The 21,385-nt window shown below is 46.9% G+C and overlaps 1 long non-coding RNA gene across 1 annotated transcript in view; it reads right to left on the bottom strand.

Annotated features, from left to right (window-relative positions):
* The window catches only part of LOC119962360, an 89,531-nt gene that overhangs the window by 26,485 nt on the left and 41,661 nt on the right, over positions 1-21,385 (bottom strand). Inside the window, exon 3 of the long non-coding RNA XR_005459841.1 lies at positions 12,517-12,631. This is a non-coding gene — a long non-coding RNA (uncharacterized LOC119962360). The remainder of the gene's footprint in view (positions 1-12,516; positions 12,632-21,385) is intronic.

The raw sequence follows: 21,385 nt of genomic DNA on the forward strand, positions 1-21,385 counted from the left end.
TGGTCCGCCTGCCTGACCTCAGTAAACCACACTGACCTGTCCCCAAGGGCAACCAGCCATTGGGGTGTTCTTTCTGCTATCGCTGTCTCAGCAATGACCAAGGATTACACTGACACTGCTGAGCTGCTGCTGCTCCTCATATTGAGGATCAGCCCTGGAGGTTGGGATGCTAGGCTTAATTGAACAGCAGTCCCGGCAGTGGCTTCTTAATTGGCTACCACCGGGAATATGCCACCATCATTAGTAAAAGCAAGGTCACCTCTTAGATTCAGCCCCAGCAGGGCTCCCCATTAATGGCAACATCTAGCCCACAAAATCGTATAAGCAAACAACGAGGCCGCATAGCCAACCCACCGTGTCTCTGCTGGCTCCCTAAAAGACCTGTCTAACTCGTCTCACTGCTCTGTACTTTCCCCATGGCCTTGCAATTCCTTTCCAAATGTACATCCAATTTCCCTTTGAAAGGACAGAGGTTTTAAAATATATATATATACTGACAACCAAAATAACTGCCTCCAATCATTAATAAGGAGATGGAGCGCTGGAGGTTTAGTCCGTCCCGTCTGCACCAGCTCTTTGTTCGTGCAGTTCACAGATAATTTTGCAAAGCCTCCATCATCAGGCAAAACATCACTCATTTTAGACATTGAATATATTCTCCCTAATGCATCAAATGTCTCCATCTGCTACCTGGCAGTGAGCATTCTCTGACAGCAGCAAAAAAAATGAAGCAACTTATAATTATATAGACATCATAAGTTATCTGTAACAATGCTCTCCAGCTGGCAACGTTTCCTTGACCTTTTTTCTGACAGAATGGGGGCTGCTGACAACCGTCAAGAGAGAAAAAACAACAAACCCTGGGATTGTGCACTTCGACCTGCTCGGTTCTTTTCTGAAGGATGAATCAACTCTTATCAAAAACTTTGCAGAGACATGTTAAGAATGCGTGGCTCCTGTGGGCTCAAACGGATGACGACTGCGAATAGATTTGGCTTTGCTAATCGAGACCCTCTGATTTCCTTCTATTTAATGTGCCTGAATAGGGGTTTCAATAAGTTGAGCAGTTGTATTTTGATCTTCCAGCTTAATTTTTATTTTGCTAATCTAATAATGTCAGGGTGGCGGTCCCTAAACCCCTTTTGTTCTTCTGTCGAGCTTTATGGTTACCACACATTGGCAAATAATACCAAAAGAATTCCCTGCAACCACAAAACATTAATGGTAATGCATGAAAGCAATAAGCTCGTCTTGTTCTTTATTTGTCTTTTCATGTACAATTTATATCACAATGAAAAGTGATTCTTCTTGCTGCAAATCTTTCTCAGGAACACAAAATTGCTTGTACGATCGACATTTTGACTACATTGTGAAAAATGCTTTTTGCTGCTGCCTGTCTGTTTGAATATGATCCAAGACATGGCGTGAAATGGGACCTCCTACTGCGTGAACAAAGGATACGACTTTAAATGAATGTGATGTTAATGTCCGAGTACTCAACGCATTGGAAGGCTATTATTTTTTGCTGGGTTTTAAAATGGATATCCTCCAGGGCAGCACGGTAGCACAGTGATTAGCACAGTTTCTTCACAGCTCCAGGGTCCCAGGTTCGATTCCCGGTTTGGGTCACTGTCTGTGTGGACTCTGCATGTTCTCCCCGTGTCTGCGTGGGTTTCCCCCGGGTGCTCAGATTTCCTCCCACAGTCCAAAGATGTGCAGGTTAGGTGGATTGGCCGTGATAAATTGCCCTTCATATCCAAAAAGGTTAGGTGGGGTTACTGGGTTACGGGGATAGGGTGGAGGCATGGGCTTAGGTCGGGTGCTCTTTCCAAGGGCCGGTTCAGACTTGATGGGCTGAACGGCCTCCTTCTACACTGTAAATTCTATGAAACTAAATAAAAGGAAAGTCAGGTTGTATGCACACATGTAAGCATTTATTGGAAAATTCCCCATTGCCATGTCTAGGCTACACCTTCAAGAGCATTATTCCAGTAATGTAGCACAGATCTCACAATGTTACCACTTTTTCCCAAGATGTTAATCAGAACTGAGGAATCAAACGTCAAGTTTGGCATCTCTCTGAGCTCATGAAATCGGATGAGGCGCTTGTTTAAAGAAACAAATCTTCAAACTGACAGATTGGAACTTTGTCAAAACAAAATAAAACTTGAGAACTGGATCTTTGATTTAAGCTCAATTCTTCCAGGTGTGCTTTAAAAAAAAAGACATTGGAGTTTTGTCCCTCACGAATCCTGCAGTAGTCTACTCACTTCAAACCCAGCCTTTGGTGCATTGAAGCCCTCCTCGATGTTTACACATCTTACTCTGCATTGAGCACAGATAATGTGGTATTAGAAGTGCTGGGTTCCAAATATTGGCGACCAAGGACTTTCAACAACAGTAGTTTATTCAGTGCTCTGAACAGCATTTACATGCTTCCATTCTGTCGCGCTCCAGGAAGAACTCCTGCATTTCCTACACGTGACCCTTTACGTAGCCACATCATCACATGACCACTCGGTCTACATCTTCCCTGTTTAAGTTGGGCCAAACACTGGTACTGAGATGTCATAGTGTGTGTGAACAGTTACTGCATGCAAACCATTATATAACATACAGATTGAACAGGTTAATAGCACATTACCATTTGCATGAGGTGAAAAATGGATTAAGCTGTTGCAGCTCATGCTTGGCCCATTGCGTCTCCTTAACTCCCACCTCCACCATTTTGTTATTTAAAAAAAGACGAAGGCTAGTTGTAGACTGTTTTGTTAAGTAACCTTGGAGCATTGTGTTTGGTTTGGCCCTTAATGTAGGACTATGGCAGCTGGCTGTGCTGGAGATGCTCTGGTCCTGGTGCCCTCAGTGTGGACAACTTGGGGCATTCCTTCAGTGGGTACAGGGCTTGTTGAATAGGTCTTTGGTGGAACCTCCATTTCCACTAGTTAGGGTGCCTGTATTGTAAACTGGATGGATGGGATATTTTGGCATTTTCTAGTGTGCCTCCGATACCTGTAGTAGGTAATGTCAGTTTTGTGTGTAGTGGATACCAACCGAGGTTGCTATTTAATTGTTTGGCTGTGGAGCAGGGCAGTGTACCACCGCCAACTTGTCATGACCACGTTTGAAAAAGCTTATGTTGTGGTTTAGTTTGCACTTCAGCTCCATGTTCTGATCTATGGGCATCCTGTGCAAAAAGAGGCGGGGAGGGAGGAGGGCCACCTCGTCATCCGGCTCCTTGGCCTGGTCTAACTTGCCATAAACAGGTCCAGTCAGCGGGAAACCAAGGGGGTCATCCGACACGTCTGTCTGCCCCTCGACCAAGGCTGCATTCCCATCCCGATATCCCTAGAGAGGGAGCATGCGGTGTCAAAGGGCACCATCGAAGCCCTCCATGCTCGTTGTGCCCCACAGGAACTAAGGTGCTTTATTAACCCCTTTAATCACATTTTAGTTCGATGTTTTGAGTTTCATTCGTGTTTGGTGTTTGTTTAAGGCAGTGTCCCTTTCAGGGGCTGCCCCTTTTGTTTTGTCCCTCAGTTGTGCTGTACTGTTCTATGTTCCATGTTCATTTAATTTAGTTTACTTGGTTTATACAAAATAGTTGGAAGCCTCTTGCACTGATCAACTCTCCCCATAGCTATCAGGCATGTGCATGGCCAGCTATATGGGTGGAGATCAATGCAATAAATATCCATCTCTTCATTGCCTTCAGTTCCATCAAATATTGGTAACTCAAGGTTAAAATGTGTTTAAAGAAAAATATATTGAAAAGGCAAGGAAGACAAATCTAAACACGAATGGAAATAAACTGAAGTAAAACATGCCAAAGGAATATGTTCATTTATTTTATCATTGCAGTTGTGTACAAGCAAAGCATTCATAATGGGTTTTACTATTGCCAACATTTATTTCTCAAACATTAAGCAAGAGAGCTCCTGTTCACTTGCTCTGATATGTCCAGTCAGACATCAGGGATATTATGTTGAGTTGTTTAGGGACCTTGCTAATCTCTCCAGGCCTTCAGAGACAACAAAATGCATAGAATAGGAGTAATTAGTGCCTTTGATGGAGCCTCAATTACATCATAAAAAGGGCTTTTAAAACACTTCAAATTCCAATGTTCTTTATTGGTTATAAATCAGTAGATTTGTCCTGACCAATCAATACTGACGGTTGCCAGCGACTGACACCATTCTCATGTTGCTAAGACTTCAGAGTTTTCCAAACACAAAATGACTTTCCTTTGTGGAAGGCAAGCAGGTTCTGTTCTCTGCAACTTGGTTTAAATTGAATTGGCGACAGGAAAGGTGGATAGAGGAATCCTTCTGTCACTGTTGTAAGGGCACACCCTGCTTATTCCCCATCTATTCCCTTATTTACCCTGTCTTTTTATTTTGCTGATGCACGTTTGATCCATGGATGATGTTTGATGGACATCTCACTTTAAGGCAAGCAGCCTGTAAGAAGCCTGTACCTTTAATGCAGACGGAAGAATCCAGAATGTCGTGCTGGTTTAAACTGGTGATTGCACATTGGCTGGCATCAGTGAGGACTCAGTTTGATTGACTAGCTGGTGGTCACTGAATTTGACCGAAAAGGCTGTGCTGTGCCTGGTAACATTTGGTGATTGGATCTGATCCTACTGATATGGTTTTCAGAATCCCGAGGCTTGAGTTTAGTTTCAGTTTTGATTCTGGCAGCCTGGTGAAGAGGCCCAATTACCCTGTCCCAAAAGATCCAGCTAATCGTCTCCAGAAGGCCAGGGTGAGGACAAAGGTGAGGGCCAACTCTCTCTCTTTCTCTCTCTCTCTAGCAAGCCTGTTCTCTTGAGACTGCAGAGGCCGAAGACTAACCACAAGCTGAAAGAGCAGCACGGTAGCACAGTGGTTAGCGCAGTTGCTTCACAGCTCCAGGGTCCCAGGTTCGATTCCTGACTTGGGTCACTGTCTGTGCGGAGTCTGCATATTCTCCCCGTGTCTGCATGGGTTTCCTCCGGGCGCTCCGGTTTCCTCCCACAGTCCAAAGATGTGCAGGTTAGGTGGATTGGCCATACTAAATTGCCCTTAGTGTCCAGGTTAGGTGGGGTTACTGGGTTGCGGGGATGGGGTGGAGGCACAGGCTTAAGTAAGGTGCTCTTTCCAAGGGCCAGTGCAGACTTGATGGGCCGAATGGCCTCCTTCTGCACAGTGAATTCTATGACATCGATGAAAGCAAAGTTTGATGTGAAATAAAGGACCTCTCTGGAAATGTAGAGGCCTGAATGCGAACCTCGAGCTGAAGGCCCAGTTTGATGAGAAAGAAGGTGCCTGCAGTCTGTGAGTACTACATTATCTAAACTACATGGACCCTGAATGAATAAATCTACAAAGTCCATTACAGGCTTCAAACCAAAGACTCTAATCTGCACATTTGCTGTGAAGAAAGTATACTGAAAGAACCTTCAGCTGGAGAAAAGACTCTTATCCTTTGACTTTGATCCTTATTATGTTTCATCCCCCCAACACACACACACTCTGTATTCATCTCTCTCGCGTGTGTGGGTAGCGGGTATTAGCCTGTATTTAACCAATTATATTTACTGCATATTTCATAGTTCCTGGTAGATAAACAGTAATCGTGTTTATATCTATAAACCTGGTGACTGTAATTATTGAACAGCCAAGAGAAAAAGACTATGGGTATTTTTTAAAGAATTATTGGTTAATTCACTTGTGTTGTGACTCCAGGGCATGTGGGGCTAAAATTGACAAAGCACTAGCCCAGGGCGTCATAACACAGTTAAGTAGTGTGGCAGTCAATCACACAGTGGTACCAATGTAACTTAATGATTAGTAGGAAAAAGGCTATGAAATCTTTTTCATTTCAGGTGGTGTGGCAAAAGCTTGCGTTGTGTTTTACATTTATTGTCACCTTCATGTTAGTACAGTTTTGCTGCAGTGCAGCGCCATCTCTGTTCAGGAGGTCAGATGGCAACCCAGGTGTCAGAGTGCCATTCCATTGCTTGAAGATTGTAATCAAGATTCACATGTTTGCCAGTAAGTTATTTTGCTTGTCAAGGTCCTCCATTAACTATCAGTGGCTCCTTCAAATGTCAGCACTGTGTGCAGCCTTTTGTTCTGAGCACCCCTGTACAATAACAGTAATGCGATCATAGAATTGCTTTGAATTATTTAATTGGAGTGGGAATCTTGATTTCCCCAAATCCAGTTGCCCATTGAGAAGGTGGTGGTGAGCTGCTTTCTTGAACCGCTGCCATCCATCTGTACATTCTTGTGCACTGGAAGTAATCCAATCCAAGGTTTTACGGACATCAATTAGAACCATTAAATGTCGTTAACACCTTGGCACTCTAGCCAGTGAAGAAAGATTTTATCTCACATCACAGCTCTTTCAGCAACCTTTGGGAGGGGGGTAAATTTAATCTAATTTGGCTGACATGATCGGGGGTGAGGTTGATTTTGCACCCCGCCAGATTTTCCTCTCTGTTGAAATCAGTGTAGGGCAGTATTAGGTGTGATGCAGTAGCCGTGTTCCATCTGTTTCCCAACAAGCGAGTTAGGTTCACGTTACTTCCAAGTTTATCATCACATGAAATGAATTGCCTTTGACTGTCGTTTGCACACAAGAGGGAGATGAATGATTCATTGTTTTCTGCTCATTGTGCTGTTGTTTGAAGGAGGAATGTAACTCGGGAAGGCGACAGAACTGCTTGCACTTCTTTGAACTGTGGCACAGGAGCGTCAATATCTATCTGAACCACAAGAACAGGCAGATGGGATCACTGTTTAGCATCTCACCCTCTGGATTAGTCGGAATGCCAATGTGCAAATATGTAATAAAATAGTGTATTTTCAGGTTATCTGGTCCCATTATACTGCAGCTCGGTTCAGCGTAATGTGAAAACCATTTGCATTTTATTAGCACAGATGATGTTGCATGACTTTATGAGGGCAGCTTAATCCAATTGTATATACAGACATTGGAGCAGCGGCAGGAGAACTCTGCCTAAGTGGATGAAATCGCTGGTCTGCAACAGCTTTTAAAGGGCTGCTAAAGCGATCCTTGCTAAGGAAGTCCATTAAGTTTTCATATCATAGCAGCATGGAGATCAGAATGAACAGGAAAAGAAAGAGGGCTGATCAGTTTGAGGATAATGCCTTCATTCTGCCAGTGCAGGGGGAGTATTGAAACAAGAGTAACCTCTTCCGAGCGGAAGCACACCTTCCTTTCAAAGCACTGTACAAGTTACTCGGATGAAGTGACAGAAACAGTCTTGCACATTTACAGTTTATGGGGCCAGGTGAAAAATGAAATGTTGGCTTTTAGGAATCTCAGAATTGTTGGAGCACAGGAGGCCATTTGGATAGTCATGTCTGCACTGCCTCTCTGAACGAGCAATTCACCTAGTGCCCCCCCCCTACTTCTCCCCCCCACTTTCCCCCCCCCACTTCTCCCCGTAACCCTGCACATTCTTCCTTTTTGTATAAGAGCCTAATTCCCTTTTGAATCCCTTGATTGAAGCTGCCTCCAGCACACTCTCAGGAAGCGTATTTCAGATCCCAATAGAATTTACAGTGCAGAAGGAGGCCATTCGGCCCATTGCGTCTGCACCGGCCCCTTGGAAAGAGCACCCCTACTTTAGCCCACGCCTCCACCCTATTCCCGTAACGCAGTAAACCCACCTAACCTTCTGGACACTGAGGGGCAATTTGGCATGGCCAATCCACCTAACCTGCACATCTTTGGACTGTGGGAGGAAACAGGAGCACCCGGAGGAAACCCATGCAGACAGCGCGAGAAAGTGCAAACTCCACACAGACAGTCACCTGAGGGTGGAATTGAACCCTGGTCCCTGGATCTGTGAGGCATCAATGCTCACCACTGTGCCACCGTGCCACCCCTTCCTCGTTCGGTGATCATGCGCTAACGAGTGTGATTCATAAGTTCATAAGATATAGGAGCAGAATTAGGCCATTCGGCCCATCAAGTCTGCTCAGCCATTCGATCGTGGCTGATATGTTCCTCATCTGTTACCTACAATGCTACAGACCAAGAGCTGGATTGCACAACCAGCCAGAGCATCCCTCCCTAGAACAGATGATCTATGAGCAGGAGTAGGCAATTTAGCCTCTGGAGCCTAAACACCTTCAATGTGATCATGACTGGTCCCATCCTGACCTCAACTCCTCCGTCCTGCCCATTCTCCATAATCCTTCAACCCATTACCAATGAAAAATCTGTCTAACTCCTCCTTAAATTTTCTCACTGTCCCTGGATCCACCGCACTCTGGGGTAGCGAATTCCACAAATTCACAACCCTTTGGGAGAAGTAGCTTCTCTTCAAAACTGTTTTAAATTTGCAACCTCTTATTCTAAGATTATGATCTCTCATTTTGAAATGCCACAAAAGAGAAAGCATCTGCTCCACGTCTACCTTAACCACTACCTTTTAGCATATTTTATATCTCGATTTGATCTCCCCTCATTCTTCTAAACTCCAAAGAGTGTAGGCCTAAACTGTTCAATCTTTCCTTATACGACAAACACCCACTCTCTGGAATCCAGTGAACCTCCTCTGAACTATCTCCAATGCCACTGTATATTTCTTCAAATGCGGAGACCAAAACTGTGCACAATGCTCCCGGTGCGGTCTTACCAATGCCTTGTATAGTTGCAACAACACTTCCTCACCTTTTATACTTCATTCCTTTTGCTTTAAATGCCAACAGTCCATTTGCTTATTTTCTGCTGCACCTGAATGCTCGTTATCTGTGATTCATGAACGAGGACCTCCAGGCCCCTCAGCATTGGAGCACCCCGAAATCACTCCCCATTTCGATAATAAGTTGCCTCCCCATTTTTCCAACCAAAATGCATGACCTCACACTGATCCAAGTTAAACTCCATCTGCCACATTTTGGCCCACTCTCCCAACAAACCGATATCCGTTTGTAAGGTTTTTATTTCCTCATTGCAATTTGCTGTCACACCTATTTTTGTGTCATCTACGAATTTGGCCATAAAACTTCTATCCCTGTATCCAAGTCGTTAATATAGATTGTAAATCACTGGGGTCCAAGGCCCTGTGGCATCCCACTAGTTACATCTTGCCATCCAGAAAAAGACCCATTTATCTCAACTCCCTGTCTCCTGTCCATCAGCCAGTCTAAGAATTATAGAATTTACAGTGCAGAAGGAGGCCATTCGGCCCATCAAGTCTGCACTGGCCCTTGGAAAGAGCATCCTATCCAAGCCCACACCTCCACCCTATCCCCGTAACCCAGCAACCCCACCTAACTTTTTTGGACACTGAGGGCAATTTAACACGGCCAATCCACCTAACCTGCACATCTTTGGACTGTGGGAAGAAACCGGAGCACCTGGAAGAAACCCACACAGACATGGGGAGAACGTGCAGACTTTGCACAGACAGGACCCAAGCCAGGAATAGAACCGGGGACCCTGAAGTTGTGAAGCAACTGTACTAAGCACTGTGCTGCTGGCTATGATCTTGTAGCTGATGGTTTCTTCACAGCCTGATCTGAGCTGTTTCTTCATCTTCCGCTGCTTTCGATGGACATCGAGGAGTGGATGAGCCTGTGATCTGTCCAACAGTCAGCTGCACTGGTCATCACTTTGATGATGAGGCTATCCATTTGGTGTCGGGATCACATGATGATGAAGTTAATCATGTGTCAAAGCTTTGACCGTGGGTGTCTCCAGGAAGTCTTGAACTTGTTTTTGGTGGAACAGTGTGATAGTGATGACAAGCCGGTGTTCCACACTCTCAGTGAGCAGGAGAACCCTGTTCGATTTGCAGTTCCCAACTCCTTCCTTTCCGATGGTTCCTTTTCAGATTTAGGAGTCCTTTCCGACTCTGGCGTCGAAGTCCCCATGAGGATGACCTTATGCTCCTTCATAATAGTAGAGAGTATGATATCCAGGGTGGAGTGGAAATCTTTTTACTCAGCTTGAAATGTCAGTTGGAGAATTCATTCTTGATGGTGTATCCAACTCCATGCGTCCTGGGCGGATCCTCGGGTTTTCCTCTTCAGAAGAACGTGTGACCACCGCATTCTTCCTTCAGCCACACTTAACCTGCTCTTCGGGTCTCTTGCAGGACAGCAAGTCAATATTAAAATGCCTGAGTTCACGGGAAACAGGCGGCTTTTTGGTCGTAAGGCCAGACACATGCTCCGGACATAGCCGTAAAATCAGAGAATCCAGCCACATGAGTCAGAGCCATTCATGACGTTGACACCAAGAACTAAACAAATCCTGGACGGACATCTGACTATCTGGCAGTCACCGATTACCCCTCGCCCTGCATACTCTTAAGCTGCAGCATAGCCATATGGCCACATTTATAAACATGTTTTTCATGAAGACCACCATGTCAAAATTACTAAGCTCAATGAATGGGTATAACATACATGATGTGGGTATATCTCCAGAAATGGCTTTTCTTTCATGCTACTACACCATTTTGAGGACTCTGGGTTTGTACTCAATGGAGTTTAGAAGGATGGGTGGGGGTGGGGGGGGGGGGGGGGGAGAGGGGGGGGTGGGGGGGGGAGGGGAGAGATGGATCTCATTGAAACTTACAAAACACGGAGAAGCCTAGATAGAGGGGACATGGAGAAGATCTTTCCACTCGTAGGAGAGATTAGAACCCAAGGGTACAGCCTTAGATTCAAGGGATAATCCTTTAAAACAGAGATGATGGGGAATTTCTTCAGGCAGCGGGTGGTGAATCTGTGGCATTCATTGCCGCAGAAGGCTGCAGAGTCCAAGTCACTGAGTGTCTTTAAGACAGAGATGGGTTCTTGATTAATAAGGGGATCTGGGGTTACGGGGAGAAGGCAGGAGAATGGGGATGAAAAACATATCAGCCAGGATCGAATGGTGGAGCAGATTTGATGGGCAGAATGGTCTGATGCTGCTTCCTATAACTTATGTCATTATCTCTGAACTCCCCCAGGGTCTTTTCCTGAGCCCCTTCCTTTTCCTTGTCTACATGCAATCCTTTTCAACATCATCTGAAGATCTAACATCAGGTTCCACCTATGCAGGAAGAACATCCTCAACAACAACCTCTCCACAATCTCTCTAAAACCACTGTTGTCAGGCAGCATGAACAACATCCTCAACACCAGCCACTCCACAATCTCTCTAAAACTACTGTCGTCATATTGCTGCCTCGGTTGGAAAGAGATGCCAATGGTCCTTTGTGAACAATGGCTAATTGCCTTACTTGTCCAACATTCAGTGCAAAATGAACTAATTCCCCCTGCTTAAACATTAAGGAGCTTTTAACTCCATGACAAAGTCTTGTGACATATTCTGTCCACCTCCTCTCCTTCAGAAAATCTGGCCAAAATGAGGGAGTATCATTGGATAGTTCCTCATTCTTTATTGAGTTGACATTTTCAATATCTGACCTCAAAATGGGGAAAAAATTATTTTAAACTCACTTTCACCTCAGAGGAACCTGCATTCGCAGAATCAACTTATAATCTCCATAATAAGAAAATTATAACAACTAATATATGTTCTGTATTTTTTGCTGAAACCAATTCAATATATAATTTCAAAATAAAATTTTACGTGTGTTGATTGTTTAGATGTTCTTTGCTAATTCACAACAGCAGACTCATTCTTCTCAAAATCAATGTCAAATTGAAAGGGAGTTCATGATTATTTCCTTTGAATTATAGAGTTTCATAGAATTATAGAATCCCTACAACTTGGTCCATCGAGTCAGCACCGACACTCCTGAAAGAGCACCCAAGCTAAGCTCACTCCCCTGCCCTATCCCCGTAACCCCACCTAACTGTTGGGCATGAAGAGGCTATTTAGTGCGGCCAATCCACCCACCTAACCTGCCCATCTTTAGACTGTGGGAGGAAACCGGAGCACCCGGATGCAACCCACCCAGACACGGAGAGTATGTGTATTTGACAGTCAGCCCCAGGCCGGAATTGAACCGGGGGGGGGGGGGGGGGGGGGGGTGCTGTGAGGCAACAGTGCTAACCACTGTGCCATTCGTGCCACCCTTCTTTCTTTAATGTTTCTTCTTTCTATGCTGCGGTCTCATTGTGAGAGCTTGTCTTATGAGAGAACACTCAGCCATACCCCAACTGAAGGCAACTTTGAATCAAAGATTCTTTTTAATGTTAACGTGGGTGAAACATGAGAGCAGCACATATGTCATAGTCCGTCGCCCCACAGCAGAAATGGTTGCAAGCTTGTTTTTACCCTTCTCTGTGTAGTTATCTATCGGCCCATGAGAATTTGTAATAGTATGTCAGGAAGAGCCAAAATTCGATATGATTCATATCCATGCCTCAGAGATAGAAGAATAGAACGTTAATGTGTTGGGTCAAGCAGTCCTCAGAACCAAAACATAAATATTTCAAGTCTCCAGTTGACTGAAGATAAGGATACAAAATAAAACATTCAGGTTTAAAGTGTTAGTTCAAAAGTTGAGGGCTATTAATAGAAAATACATACAATTTAGTTTGGTCTTTTGCTATACATATGATGTTATCCATCCATCTCAGGAAATGAAGGGCTCCACCCAGGCTATACGTCATTCTTGTATTGAACATCATCTTGGCAGTCGAAGCTGTGTATATAGCAATTGTAATAATACTTGGTTTCAATGCGCTAACAGGGAACATTTGCGGAATCTGCTGCCCAAGGGAAAATATGAACTTTATTGAGAAACAATTTACCAGAGCTTTATCTCGCCAAATTAAGAAGCAGAATCTCAGGAGGTAATCATTTCTGGATCATTACCTGAGCTGGGTGAAAATTGGTGTAGGAAAAATAAGATGAGAAGAATGAATACGTGCTTCAAAGACTGGTGTGGGAGAACTGGGTTCCGACTCGTGGGGCACTGGCACCAGTATTGGGGAAAGTGAAATCTATACCATTGGGACTGTCTACACTTCTAGGGGTAACAGTTAATTAATGATGATGATATGGGGCAGCAGGGTAGCATGGTGGTTAGCATAAATGCTTCACAGCTCCAGGGTCCCAGTTCAATTCCCGGCTGGGTCACTGTCTGTGTGGAGTCTGCACGTCCTCCCCCTGTGTGCGTGGGTTTCCTCCGGGTGCTCCGGTTTCCTCCCACAGTCCAAAGATGTGCGGGTTAGGTGGATTGGCCATGCTAAATTGCCCGTAATGTCCTAATAAAAAGTAAGGTTAAGGGGGGGTTGTTGGGTTACGGGTATAGGGTGGATATGTGGGTTTGAGTGGGGTGATCATGGCTCGGCACAACATTGAGGGCCGAAGGGCCTGTTCTGTGCTGTACTGTTCTATGTTCTATATTATCATATTAGACTTAAATTCAGGAAACCAAGATGTAGGCACATTTTGGGTTGAGATAAGAAATGATTAAGGCAATAAGTTACTTGTGGGAGTGGCGTATAGGCCAAATATTGTAGCTACATAGTAGGACAGAGTATAAAAGAAGAGATTTTTTTTTGTTAATTATTTTTTGTCCAATTAAGGGCAATTTAGCGCGGCCTATTCACCTAACCTGAACATTTTTGGGTTGTGGGGATGAAACCCACGCAAACACGGGGAGAATGTGCAAACTCCACACAGAACGTGACCCAGGGCCGGGATCGAACCCAGATCCTCAGCGCCGTAGGCAACAGTGCTAACCACTGTGCCACCGTGCCGCCCCATATCAAAGAAGAGATAATCATTGGGGATTTTAATCTACAAACTGGTTGGAAATATTAGATAGACAAAGATGGCGTAGATGAGAAGTTCAAAGAATGTTTTGGGAACTGTTTCTTGGAACACCAAATTCTGGAGCCAACCAGAGGCCAGGCTATACTAGGCCTGATATTGTGCAATGAGATGGGATTACTTGATAACCTCACCGTGAAGAATGTTAAGGAGCAGCGATCGTGAGATTGAAATTTACATGCTGTTTGAGGGAGAGAAGAATGCATTTAAGACTAGTATTTCAAACTTTAAAAAGGGCAACTATAAGAGCTTGAAAGCAGAGCTAGCGAGAGGGAACTGGCAAATATGCTGAGGGTTAGATCAATAGAGGCTTAAATTTGAAGATATTTCAGAGTAAAGAGAATAGGTACATTCAAGTGAGAAAGAAAAATTCCAAGGGGAAGGCCAGTCATCCATGATTAACTGAAAAAATTAAAGGCAGTATTAAACTTTTAAAAATATGGGATTCGCTGGCCTCCGACGCCGAAATCGCGTTCCGCCGGAGAATCCATGTTGGCACCGAAATCGGGGGTGGCCTCTCTTTTGCGATGCTCCGCCTCCTCCAAAACTACGTACTCCAGGAGTACGCCGCACGCCATATAGATGGCCTCAGGACGTTACCTGAGGCCCTCCCCCAATGCGTGGCCCCCGATGGGCCGGGTTCCCAACTGCGTGGGTCTCTCATGCCATTTTGTTTATGGGAACTCGGGGTGGTGGCTGCGGACTGAGTCAGCGCCGCCAGTCAGGGGAGATTCGATCCGCGGGCAGGGGGGTCTTTGGCTGGTGCTGGGGGCACTGGTGGAGGGGTGGTCTGGGGGTGACCAGTTTGGCCAAAGGGGGCACTATTTGGCAGGGGTGGTAGTCACCACTGATGTATATATTAGGCGATTTGTGGTAAGGACCTGTACTACAGTTACGGTGGTAGTTCCCTGCCTGCTGGCTCTGCCCAGTAGGTGGAGTATAAATATGTGTGCTCCTTGTACAGCAGCCATTTCACTAGCTGCTGTAGGAGGCCACACATCTTAGTGTATTAAAGCCTCGATTGTATCCAACTCTCGTCTTTTTGCAATTGATCGGGCATCAATTTAATACACTAAAGTTTTCAGAAGATGGACCTCCGCATCAAGCCGGATCACCTGCAGCTGGATCCGCAGTCAGACAACGCCAAAAAGTACTTTCAACACTGGCTAGCCTGTTTCGAAGCATACATCGGGTCTGCGCCAGACCAAATAACCGAAGCTCAGAAGATTCAGATCCTCTACACGCGGCTGAGCTCCAATGTCTTTCCGCTTATCCAGGACGCGCCTACCTACACAGAAGCCATGGCGCTTCTGAAAGAAAACTACGCCCAGCGGACTAAAACGCTCTACGCTAGGCACATCCTCTCCATTCATCGTCAACTTCCCGGTGAGTCAGTGGAAGATTTCTGGCATGCCCTGATTCCCCTAGTTAGAGACTGTGACTGCCAGGCCATTACGGCCACGGAACACTCGGACTTGCTCATGAGAGACGCTTTTGTCACAGGGATCGGGTCCGATTATATCCAACAGCGCCTCTTAGAAGGGGCCACGCTCAACCTAGCTGAGACTAAAAAGCTAGCGCTCCCGCTTACGGTCGCTTTGCGCAGCATCCAGTCCCACGCCCCGGCCGCGCGGCCCACCCCTCCTGCGCATCGTGGACTTCACCAGTGACCCCCCCTCAGCCAACCCAACGCCTGTGCCGCGCGGCAGCCAACCAACCCCGAGGGACCCAAATGTTACTTCTGTGGGCAGCCTAAACACCCCCGACAGCGCTGCCCAGCCCGGAGCACCCTTTCTAAGGCCTGTGGCAAAAAGGGACACTTTGCTGCGTTGTGCCAGGCCCGCGTAGTCGCCGCTATTGTTCCGACTTCCGCCATGTGCGACCAGTGAGCACCGCCATCTTCCCCTCCTCGGACCACGTGCGGCCCGTGGGCACTGCCATCTTGTTCAACCCCCACCATGTGCGGCTCGTGTGCGCCGCCATCTTGTTCTCCCCAGGATCGTTGGGCGCCGCCATCTTGTCTCCCTCACGACATGCACGGCTCCTGGGTGCCACCATCTTACCAGGACCCATGCCCCCCGGGCAACTCATCGCCTGCCACCATCGACGATCAGCCGCGTCTCGCCTCAGTCACGATTGACCAGTCTCGCCCACACAACCTGTCAACTGCTTCCACCAACGTGAAGATTGATGGGCACGAGATCGCCTGTCTGCTGGACTCCGGGAGCACAGAGAGCTTCATTCATCCTGATACGGAAGTCCACCTCCGGGGTGTCGCTCCTGACTTGCCTTGCAGCTCCAGGGCCCATACTCCTCTGTAAGCACGTACGACCCCACAAGGCTGACCTGTTGGTTGAAAGGTTACAGATACTCCATGTCAACCCACAGTATGCCTACTTAGCATACCCTGACAGCCGTCAATTGTGCAATTGATCGTACATCAGCAGGCTGGGTCCACGCGCGTCTGGCGCCATGTTGGACGGCGCAGCCACTGCAGGCCGCCGCCTTGTGCATGCACAGCCACGGACCCGGCAATTCTCCAGCCAGATTGGGAGTCTGGTGGGATTGGGACGGGAGAGGCTGGTCCTCCAATGGACTTTTGGGGCAACTCCCTTGGCTCTCTGTGAGGTTCACGGCATCAAGGTCACATTCGTCATGGCTGGACCAATTAGCACTGTTGCTTCACAGCACCAGGGTTTGATTCCCGGCTTGGGTCACTGTCTGTGCGGAGTCTGCACATTCAATCCGTGTCGGAGAATCCAGCCCTTAGTTTCAGAAACAGTGAATCCCATCCAAGAAGACCAATTTGCAATCTCCTGCTGGTATGGGCCGCAAACTCCGATTCTGCCATCAGCGGGGGACCCGAGCATCAGAACGGGATCAGCGCCCGTGTTTTGCGGTAAGCTGGATTCTCTGCCCACTATTTGGCAGGCTGGGTCCACACGCGGCCGGCGCCATGTTGCACGGCGCAGCCACTGCAGGCCGCCACCTTGCGCAGGCGCAGCCACGGACCAGGCAATTCTCCGGCCGTATTGGGAGTCTCGTGGGAGTGGCGTCGCGAAACGGAGAATCCAACCTCTGTCGCATTAGCAAATCACACAGTTCGAATTAACTGCTTGTACAACAATCAGTACCAAGTAAAGCAGTGAACATTGAGGCTTCTCTTAGTTTAAGTCTTCCTTATACCTGGTTTAGCACAGTGGGCTAAACAGCTGGCTTGCAATGCAGAACAAGGCCAGCAGCACGGGTTCAATTCCCGTACCAGCCTCCCTGAACAGGTGCCGGAATGTGGCGACTAGGGGCTTTTCACAATAACTTCATTGAAGCCTATTTGTGACAATAAGCGATTATTATTATTACCTGTTAATCTTTACAAACAACAAATCAAAAACGTCTCCTATTTGTGATTGAAAATATTTGAGTAAATCAAATCCAGTAGGCCTTTAAGCATTCATAGTTTCCCCCAGGATTCACAGCTGCTGAACTTGAGGCGGTGAAATAAAATGGGTGCCATTAGTCCAGCTCCTTAATGTCCTCTTGCAATGAGCCTTGTCTTCAACTGAACTTCTCTGCCCAGCAAAATGGAGTTTAAAATTAAAGGGCTGATTCCCTAGTTACAGTGGAAAGCGGCAATGCACCCACAGCTGGAGGCCATGTCAAATTAGGTAAAGTTAGATAAATCAAATATGTTCCCCTCGCAGTTTCCTCATGTACAAAAAGTACTGAGGCAGCAGGTGAGAATTAGAAATCGCTCGCACTTACATTGCACATTTAACAGCCATAGGGCATCCCAAAGCACTTTAGAGTCAATTAATTACTTTTGAAGTATAGTCACTGCAATTTCGTAGGCATATGCGTCAGCCAGGTCCCACAAACAGCACTGAGATAATGACCAGTTAATCTGTTTTACATGGCTTTGATTGAAGGTGAAATGTCAACCAGGTGGATCGGGTGTTTGGATCGCAGCAGCTGCTTGAAGGGAGAGCTGCTTTTAAAGGCTCAATTGGATTGTTAAACGGGTCATGCTTGGACATTTAATGGGTGTACATATGAGCAACTTGCAAAAACAATTTTGGCGTTTTCATCTGGCCGCCAAAATTCTTCCAGAATTTTCTTTCTGTGTAAAATACTGCATAGACCATTATTGTTTCCACAGCAACAAGTTCAATGTGTCAAGCACTTTTAACATTGGAAATGCAGTTGACCGTGGCATAAACAGACAAAAATGGGCAACAAGGAGATATTAGGAGGGGTAATTGAAAACTTGGTCAAGGGTCTGGTTCTTAAGTGGAGTTTGAGGTGAAGAAATAAAGGCATTTGTGGAGGGAACTTGGGGCTTGGTTGTTTGAAGAGAGTGTGAGGATGACAAGAATTGGAAGGCTGCAAAGTTCTTGAAGGATTGTAGAGCTTAAGGAGGTTACAGAGATAGACGGGTGACTGGTCATGAGGAATTTCAGGGTAAAGATGAGGGGCGGGATTCTCCGATCCCCCCGCCGGGTCAGAGAACCGGCAGGGCCGGCGTCAATTTCGCCACCGCAGTGTCCCGCAGTCTCCCGCACCAGAGATTCGGCAGGGGCAGGAATCGCGCCACACCGGTCGGCGCCCCCCCCCCCGGTGATTCTCTGGCCCACAATGGGCTGAAGTCCCGCCGCTGTCCTGCCTCTCCCGTCGGCGTGGATCAACCCTCCTTCCTTACCGGCAGGACCAGGTGGCGCGGATGGGCCCTGTGGTCCTCGGGGGGGGGGGGGGGGGCAACCTGGCCCCGGGGGGTGCCCCACGGGGGCCTGGCCTACAATCGGGCCCACCGATCCTTCCGCCTTCGCCATTGTCTTCACCATGGCAGAGGCGGAAGTGACCCCCTCCCCTGCGCATGAGCGGGGATGACGTCAGCAGCCGCTGATGCTCCGGTGCATGCACGGACTTCCTACGGCCGGCGAAGTCCCTTCGGCCCCGGCTGGCGTGGCGCCAAAGGCCGTTTGCGCCGGCCAGCGGGGCGCCAGCCACTCCGGCATGGGCCTAGCCCCTCAATGTTAGGGCTTGGCCCCTAAAGGTGCGGAGACCTCGGCACCTTTGGGGTGGCCCGACGCCAGAGTGGTTCACGCCACTCCATCACGCCGGGACCCCCCGCCCCGCCGGGTAGGGGAGAATCCCGACCGAGGATTTCAAATTTTCAGTTGTTGGGGAACAGGAGGGTTGAGATCAGTAGCACTAGGAAAGTGAGACTTAGTGTGGATTAGGACAGCAGAGTTTTGAATGAGCTGAGGCTTATGGGGGGCTGGATGGGGGAGCATTGGGATAGACAAGTCTAGAAGTGACAAAGACACGAATGAGGATTTGAGCAGTAAGTAAGTTGAGTGAAAGGCTCATTATGTTACCCAGGTGGAAGTAGAAGTTCTTTGTGAAAGAGAAGGTATGGAAGTTCATTTGAAAGTCAAATAAGATGCTGAGATTGTGAACAAGTGACTGAGGAATGATGGAATCAGTTGTAAAGGACTTGATTTGTGGTGGAAATTGAAGATGATGGGCAGAATTAATGCTCCCCGGAGGTGGACTCGGAAGGAGTGGGGGGCGTAAATGGGGCATGGAATTGTGAGATGAAGACCCCATCACTTTCCTGACTCTCCACTATTGGGTCCACAGTGGGAAGTGTCAAAGACACCCTTCCTGCCTGGAGCCAATAAGTGGGCACTTAAGGAGTTCATTCCACTGCCATTCAACCAGTGGTGGGCAGGGGCCATCTCAAGCCAGTGGACAGGGCCACGCCACGACCATTAAAATCCACCCAATGCTTATGTTTTCACCCATATCAAAGAAAAACCCAGACTTGAATCTAGCTAAGACATGCAATCTGGGGTTGAGCTAGATAGCAAAGATGTGGAGCTGTGTGTCATTAGAGTATGCGTGGAATCTAATACTATGGGTGGGATTGTCCTGTCTTGTTCATGGCGGGACCTGTTGCGAGCAAGAATGGGAAATTTGGCATTGCAGCCAAAACTCCATTCACGTTCAACGGCATCAGAAAATCCTGGCCAAGAATGAGGATGTAAAATAGTGGCCCATGTTTGCAAGTTCTGTTACTGAAGATCAATATGCAGTTGGGCAATGGGTGGATAGCTCTTTGGGAACTCTGGAAATAATGGTATTGGAGAGGAAAGGAAACCATTTTTACCCAACTCAGTCGAAGATTGAATCAGTCAGCTCGCAACCAAGCGAAGGCAATTCAACTGGACTGGACCAATAGGGAAAAGGCACTGGGGGAGGATGGTGTCACAGGCAGAAGAATGGTCCTGAGGAAAAGGATGGATAATACCAGTCACAGGGGCTGAACGTTCAGCAACAAGACTAATTATAAATGAGCTTTTGTACTTTCAGACCTGGAGCACAGAAGAAGTAAACATTCCGAAGCTGTGACAATCCCTTCCTCATAACCAAACCAATCAGAAGTAGTTGTTTCCAGAGCTTGAATCTGCCTATACGTATGGATCTTATTGATGTGTTGGGTAAGCTGAGTCTGCGAGGACTGCGTTTACTGGAGTGGTGAGAGAGACAGGCTTCCAACACTTGAAGAAATGCAACTCGATTTTATTGAACTCTTAACAATCATACATACTTTAACTGTGGGTTGACACTATGCTGACTTGACTGGAGACCTGAGGCTAACCTGACCAGACTATCTTCCTACCACATGGTGTTTATTCTAGTTGCTGCTCACAAGCTCTGATTGTCTCAGAGGCTGGATCCCAAGAGCGCGGGAAAACTGGTGCCCTCTGGCTTTATAGTGGCCGTGTCCTGTCTGGTGATTGGCTGCTGTGTTCTGTGTGTTCACTGGTCATCCTGTGTGTCATTCACTGCCTGTCTGTGCACCATGATATACCTGGATGTATATTATGACACTTGTCATTGAGGTACCTTTTAAAATTCAAATTTAACCATCCACCATGGTGAGAGTGCTCCAGGTTCGAGGTTTTTCCAGTTCAGTGACCTACACCACTAGGCCACTGGCGGAACCCTGAATATCACAGCTCACCCAGGCCTGCCACAGAGTGATTTCTTTATTTAAACCATCTAACCTGGTGGGATTAGAGATGGGAATTCCAGAACGTTGCTCTAGGTTTGTGGTTTGCTAGTTCAGTGGCCTATACCCTATTTTGTGCAAAATAATCAGGTGAGCCTTGCCTGGACAGGAGGTTTATTTCAGAATTCAAACGTAACCATCTACCGTGGTGAGTTTTGCACTTAGAATCCCAGGGCACTGGTCTAGGTTTGTGGTTTATCAATTCAGTGACCTGCTTCACTGGGCCACAGGAGAAAGCAAACAACGACAAGCTAAGTCTATTTCTTTTAAGCGTATCTAAAGTCCTCCTTTTGAACTCGAACCCGGACTTTCTGATCCAGTGGCCAGAGCGGCTACCACAGAGCCATGGGCCTGTTGAAATAAATCAGGTCAGCCTTGCCTGCCACAGGAGGTTTCTTTTGGAATTTAAATTCAACTATCTATCCTGGTGCACTTTAAACCTGCAACCTCAAAGCATAGCTCCAGGTTTGTGCCTTACCAATTCAGTGACCGATACTTTGCCTGCCTCAGGAGGTTTATTTTTTTAAGAGCACATATCAAATT

Source organism: Scyliorhinus canicula, chromosome 2, assembly GCF_902713615.1.
Source record: "Scyliorhinus canicula chromosome 2, sScyCan1.1, whole genome shotgun sequence".
In the NCBI taxonomy this organism is placed as follows: Eukaryota; Metazoa; Chordata; class Chondrichthyes; order Carcharhiniformes; family Scyliorhinidae; genus Scyliorhinus; species Scyliorhinus canicula.